Consider the following 7,500-nt stretch of genomic DNA (forward strand, 5'->3'; position numbering starts at 1 on the left):
TACCCCAACTACAGAGTCTCCCAGTCTGATACCCCAACTACAGTCTCTCAGTCTGATACCCCAACTACAGAGTCTCCCAGTCTGATACCCCAACTACAGAGTCTCTCAGTCTGATACCCCAACTACAGAGTCTCCCAGTCTGATACCCCAACTACAGAGTCTCCCAGTCTGATACCCCAACTACAGAGTCTCCCAGTCTGATACCCCAACTACAGAGTCTCTCAGTCTGATACCCCAACTACAGAGTCTCCCAGTCTGATACCCCAACTACAGAGTCTCTCCAGTCTGATACCCCAACTACAGAGTCTCTCAGTCTGATACCCCAACTACAGAGTCTCCCAGTCTGATACCCCAACTACAGAGTCTCCTCAGTCTGATACCCCAACTACAGAGTCTCTCAGTCTGATACCCCAACTACAGAGTCTCTCAGTCTGATACCCCAACTACAGAGTCTCCCAGTCTGATACCCCAACTACAGAGTCTCCCAGTCTGATACCCCAACTACAGAGTCTCCCAGTCTGATACCCCAACTACAGAGTCTCCCAGTCTGATACCCCAACTACAGAGTCTCCCAGTCTGATACCCCAACTACAGAGTCTCCCAGTCTGATACCCCAACTACAGAGTCTCCCAGTCTGATACCCCAACTACAGAGTCTCCCAGTCTGATACCCCAACTACAGAGTCTCCCAGTCTGATACCCCAACTACAGAGTCTCTCCAGTCTGATACCCCAACTACAGAGTCTCCCAGTCTGATACCCCAACTACAGAGTCTCTCAGTCTGATACCCCCAACTACAGAGTCTCCCAGTCTAGCTCCAGTCTGATACCCCAACTACAGAGTCTCTCCAGTCTGATACCCCAACTACAGAGTCTCTCAGTCTGATACCCCAACTACAGAGTCTCTCAGTCTGATACCCCAACTACAGAGTCTCCCAGTCTGATACCCCAACTACAGAGTCTCTCCAGTCTGATACCCCAACTACAGAGTCTCCCAGTCTGATACCCCAACTACAGAGTCTCTCAGTCTGATACCCCAACTACAGAGTCTCCCAGTCTGATACCCCAACTACAGAGTCTCCCAGTCTGATACCCCAACTACAGAGTCTCCTCAGTCTGATACCCCAACTACAGAGTCTCCCAGTCTGATACCCCAACTACAGAGTCTCCCAGTCTGATACCCCAACTACAGAGTCTCTCAGTCTGATACCCCAACTACAGAGTCTCCCAGTCTGATACCCCAACTACAGAGTCTCTCAGTCTGATACCCCAACTACAGAGTCTCCCAGTCTGATACCCCAACTACAGAGTCTCCCAGTCTGATACCCCAACTACAGAGTCTCCCAGTCTGATACCCCAACTACAGAGTCTCCCAGTCTGATACCCCAACTACAGAGTCTCCCAGTCTGATACCCCAACTACAGAGTCTCCCAGTCTGATACCCCAACTACAGAGTCTCCCAGTCTGATACCCCAACTACAGAGTCTCCCAGTCTGATACCCCAACTACAGAGTCTCTCAGTCTGATACCCCAACTACAGAGTCTCCCAGTCTGATACCCCAACTACAGAGTCTCCCAGTCTGATACCCCAACTACAGAGTCTCCCAGTCTGATACCCCAACTACAGAGTCTCCCAGTCTGATACCCCAACTACAGAGTCTCCCAGTCTGATACCCCAACTACAGAGTCTCCCAGTCTGATACCCCAACTACAGAGTCTCCCAGTCTGATACCCCAACTACAGAGTCTCTCAGTCTGATACCCCAACTACAGAGTCTCCAGTCTGATACCCCAACTACAGAGTCTCCCAGTCTGATACCCCAACTACAGAGTCCTCTCAGTCTGATACCCCAACTACAGAGTCTCCCAGTCTGATACCCCAACTACAGAGTCTCCCAGTCTGATACCCCAACTACAGAGTCTCCCAGTCTGATACCCCAACTACAGAGTCTCCCAGTCTGATACCCCAACTACAGAGTCTCCCAGTCTGATACCCCAACTACAGAGTCTCCCAGTCTGATACCCCAACTACAGAGTCTCCCAGTCTGATACCCCAACTACAGAGTCTCTCAGTCTGATACCCCCAACTACAGAGTCTCTCCAGTCTGATACCCCAACTACAGAGTCTCCCAGTCTGATACCCCAACTACAGAGTCTCCCAGTCTGATACCCCAACTACAGAGTCTCCCAGTCTGATACCCCAACTACAGAGTCTCCCAGTCTGATACCCCAACTACAGAGTCTCCCAGTCTGATACCCCAACTACAGAGTCTCCAGTCTGATACCCCAACTACAGAGTCTCCAGTCTGATACCCCAACTACAGAGTCTCCCAGTCTGATACCCCAACTACAGAGTCTCCCAGTCTGATACCCCAACTACAGAGTCTCTCAGTCTGATACCCCAACTACAGAGTCTCCCAGTCTGATACCCCAACTACAGAGTCTCCCAGTCTGATACCCCAACTACAGAGTCTCCCAGTCTGATACCCCAACTACAGAGTCTCCCAGTCTGATACCCCAACTACAGAGTCTCCCAGTCTGATACCCCAACTACAGAGTCTCTCAGTCTGATACCCCAACTACAGAGTCTCCCAGTCTGATACCCCAACTACAGAGTCTCCCAGTCTGATACCCCAACTACAGAGTCTCCCAGTCTGATACCCCAACTACAGAGTCTCCCAGTCTGATACCCCAACTACAGAGTCTCTCCAGTCTGATACCCCAACTACAGAGTCTCCCAGTCTGATACCCCAACTACAGAGTCTCTCAGTCTGATACCCCAACTACAGAGTCTCTCCAGTCTGATACCCCAACTACAGAGTCTCTCAGTCTGATACCCCAACTACAGAGTCTCTCAGTCTGATACCCCAACTACAGAGTCTCTCAGTCTGATACCCCAACTACAGAGTCTCCCAGTCTGATACCCCAACTACAGAGTCTCCCAGTCTGATACCCCAACTACAGAGTCTCCCAGTCTGATACCCCAACTACAGAGTCTCTCAGTCTGATACCCCAACTACAGAGTCTCTCAGTCTGATACCCCAACTACAGAGTCTCCCAGTCTGATACCCCAACTACAGAGTCTCTCAGTCTGATACCCCAACTACAGAGTCTCTCAGTCTGATACCCCAACTACAGAGTCTCCCAGTCTGATACCCCAACTACAGAGTCTCCAGTCTGATACCCCAACTACAGAGTCTCCTCAGTCTGATACCCCAACTACAGAGTCTCTCAGTCTGATACCCCAACTACAGAGTCTCCCAGTCTGATACCCCAACTACAGAGTCTCTCAGTCTGATACCCCAACTACAGAGTCTCTCAGTCTGATACCCCAACTACAGAGTCTCCCAGTCTGATACCCCAACTACAGAGTCTCCCAGTCTGATACCCCAACTACAGAGTCTCTCAGTCTGATACCCCAACTACAGAGTCTCCCAGTCTGATACCCCAACTACAGAGTCTCTCAGTCTGATACCCCAACTACAGAGTCTCCCAGTCTGATACCCCAACTACAGAGTCTCCCAGTCTGATACCCCAACTACAGAGTCTCTCAGTCTGATACCCCAACTACAGAGTCTCCCAGTCTGATACCCCAACTACAGAGTCTCCCAGTCTGATACCCCAACTACAGAGTCTCCCAGTCTGATACCCCAACTACAGAGTCTCTCAGTCTGATACCCCAACTACAGAGTCTCCCAGTCTGATACCCCAACTACAGAGTCTCCTCAGTCTGATACCCCAACTACAGAGTCCTCCCAGTCTGATACCCCAACTACAGAGTCTCCCAGTCTGATACCCCAACTACAGAGTCTCCCAGTCTGATACCCCAACTACAGAGTCTCTCAGTCTGATACCCCAACTACAGAGTCTCTCAGTCTGATACCCCAACTACAGAGTCTCCCAGTCTGATACCCCAACTACAGAGTCTCTCAGTCTGATACCCCAACTACAGAGTCTCTCAGTCTGATACCCCAACTACAGAGTCTCTCAGTCTGATACCCCAACTACAGAGTCTCTCAGTCTGATACCCCAACTACAGAGTCTCTCAGTCTGATACTCCAACTACAGAGTCTCCAGTCTGATACCCCAACTACAGAGTCTCCCAGTCTGATACCCCAACTACAGAGTCTCCCAGTCTGATACCCCAACTACAGAGTCTCCCAGTCTGATACCCCAACTACAGAGTCTCTCAGTCTGATACCCCAACTACAGAGTCTCCCAGTCTGATACCCCAACTACAGAGTCTCCCAGTCTGATACCCCAACTACAGAGTCTCCCAGTCTGATACCCCAACTACAGAGTCTCCTCAGTCTGATACCCCAACTACAGAGTCTCCCAGTCTGATACCCCAACTACAGAGTCTCCCAGTCTGATACCCCAACTACAGAGTCTCCAGTCTGATACCCCAACTACAGAGTCTCCCAGTCTGATACCCCAACTACAGAGTCTCTCAGTCTGATACCCCAACTACAGAGTCTCCCAGTCTGATACCCCAACTACAGAGTCTCTCAGTCTGATACCCCAACTACAGAGTCTCCAGTCTGATACCCCAACTACAGAGTCTCTCAGTCTGATACCCCAACTACAGAGTCTCTCAGTCTGATACCCCAACTACAGAGTCTCCCAGTCTGATACCCCAACTACAGAGTCTCCCAGTCTGATACCCCAACTACAGAGTCTCCCAGTCTGATACCCCAACTACAGAGTCTCTCAGTCTGATACCCCAACTACAGAGTCTCTCAGTCTGATACCCCAACTACAGAGTCTCCTCAGTCTGATACCCCAACTACAGAGTCTCCCAGTCTGATACCCCAACTACAGAGTCTCCCAGTCTGATACCCCAACTACAGAGTCTCCCAGTCTGATACCCCAACTACAGAGTCTCCCAGTCTGATACCCCAACTACAGAGTCTCTCAGTCTGATACCCCAACTACAGAGTCTCCCAGTCTGATACCCCAACTACAGAGTCTCCCAGTCTGATACCCCAACTACAGAGTCTCCCAGTCTGATACCCCAACTACAGAGTCTCCCAGTCTGATACCCCAACTACAGAGTCTCCCAGTCTGATACCCCAACTACAGAGTCTCCAGTCTGATACCCCAACTACAGAGTCTCTCAGTCTGATACCCCAACTACAGAGTCTCTCAGTCTGATACCCCAACTACAGAGTCTCCCAGTCTGATACCCCAACTACAGAGTCTCTCAGTCTGATACCCCAACTACAGAGTCTCTCAGTCTGATACCCCAACTACAGAGTCTCCCAGTCTGATACCCCAACTACAGAGTCTCTCAGTCTGATACCCCAACTACAGAGTCTCCCAGTCTGATACCCCAACTACAGAGTCTCCCAGTCTGATACCCCAACTACAGAGTCTCTCAGTCTGATACCCCAACTACAGAGTCTCCCAGTCTGATACCCCAACTACAGAGTCTCCCAGTCTGATACCCCAACTACAGAGTCTCCCAGTCTGATACCCCAACTACAGAGTCTCCCAGTCTGATACCCCAACTACAGAGTCTCCAGTCTGATACCCCAACTACAGAGTCTCCCAGTCTGATACCCCAACTACAGAGTCTCTCAGTCTGATACCCCAACTACAGAGTCTCTCAGTCTGATACCCCAACTACAGAGTCTCTCATTCTGATACCCCAACTACAGAGTCTCCCAGTCTGATACCCCAACTACAGAGTCTCTCAGTCTGATACCCCAACTACAGAGTCTCTCAGTCTGATACCCCAACTACAGAGTCTCTCATTCTGATACCCCAACTACAGAGTCTCCCAGTCTGATACCCCAACTACAGAGTCTCTCATTCTGATACCCCAACTACAGAGTCTCCCAGTCTGATACCCCAACTACAGAGTCTCTCAGTCTGATACCCCAACTACAGAGTCTCTCAGTCTGATACCCCAACTACAGAGTCTCTCAGTCTGATACCCCAACTACAGAGTCTCCCAGTCTGATACCCCAACTACAGAGTCTCTCAGTCTGATACCCCAACTACAGAGTCTCTCAGTCTGATACCCCAACTACAGAGTCTCTCATTCTGATACCCCAACTACAGAGTCTCTCATTCTGATACCCCAACTACAGAGTCTCCCAGTCTGATACCCCAACTACAGAGTCTCTCATTCTGATACCCCAACTACAGAGTCTCCCAGTCTGATACCCCAACTACAGAGTCTCCCAGTCTGATACCCCAACTACAGAGTCTCCCAGTCTGATACCCCAACTACAGAGTCTCTCAGTCTGATACCCCAACTACAGAGTCTCCCAGTCTGATACCCCAACTACAGTCTCCCAGTCTGATACCCCAACTACAGAGTCTCTCAGTCTGATACCCCAACTACAGAGTCTCCCAGTCTGATACCCCAACTACAGAGTCTCTCAGTCTGATACCCCAACTACAGAGTCTCCCAGTCTGATACCCCAACTACAGAGTCTCTCAGTCTGATACTCCAACTACAGAGTCTCCCAGTCTGATACCCCAACTACAGAGTCTCTCAGTCTGATACCCCAACTACAGAGTCTCTCAGTCTGATACCCCAACTACAGAGTCTCCCAGTCTGATACCCCAACTACAGAGTCTCCCAGTCTGATACCCCAACTACAGAGTCTCCCAGTCTGATACCCCAACTACAGAGTCTCCCAGTCTGATACCCCAACTACAGAGTCTCTCAGTCTGATACCCCAACTACAGAGTCTCTCAGTCTGATACCCCAACTACAGAGTCTCTCAGTCTGATACCCCAACTACAGAGTCTCTCAGTCTGATACCCCAACTACAGAGTCTCTCAGTCTGATACCCCAACTACAGAGTCTCTCAGTCTGATACCCCAACTACAGAGTCTCCCAGTCTGATACCCCAACTACAGAGTCTCCCAGTCTGATACCCCAACTACAGAGTCTCTCAGTCTGATACCCCAACTACAGAGTCTCTCAGTCTGATACCCCAACTACAGAGTCTCTCAGTCTGATACCCCAACTACAGAGTCTCCCAGTCTGATACCCCAACTACAGAGTCTCTCAGTCTGATACCCCAACTACAGAGTCTCCCAGTCTGATACCCCAACTACAGAGTCTCCCAGTCTGATACCCCAACTACAGAGTCTCCAGTCTGATACCCCAACTACAGAGTCTCTCAGTCTGATACCCCAACTACAGAGTCTCTCAGTCTGATACCCCAACTACAGAGTCTCCCAGTCTGATACCCCAACTACAGAGTCTCTCAGTCTGATACCCCAACTACAGAGTCTCCCAGTCTGATACCCCAACTACAGTCTCCCAGTCTGATACCCCAACTACAGAGTCTCTCAGTCTGATACCCCAACTACAGAGTCTCTCAGTCTGATACCCCAACTACAGAGTCTCCCAGTCTGATACCCCAACTACAGAGTCTCTCAGTCTGATACCCCAACTACAGAGTCTCCCAGTCTGATACCCCAACTACAGAGTCTCTCAGTCTGATACCCCAACTACAGAGTCTCCCAGTCTGATACCCC

The sequence above is a fragment of the Chiloscyllium plagiosum genome, unplaced genomic scaffold (assembly GCF_037043375.1).
Source record: "Chiloscyllium plagiosum isolate Xiang-an unplaced genomic scaffold, Cpla_swu_hap1 HiC_scaffold_35, whole genome shotgun sequence".
NCBI lineage: Eukaryota > Metazoa > Chordata > Chondrichthyes > Orectolobiformes > Hemiscylliidae > Chiloscyllium > Chiloscyllium plagiosum.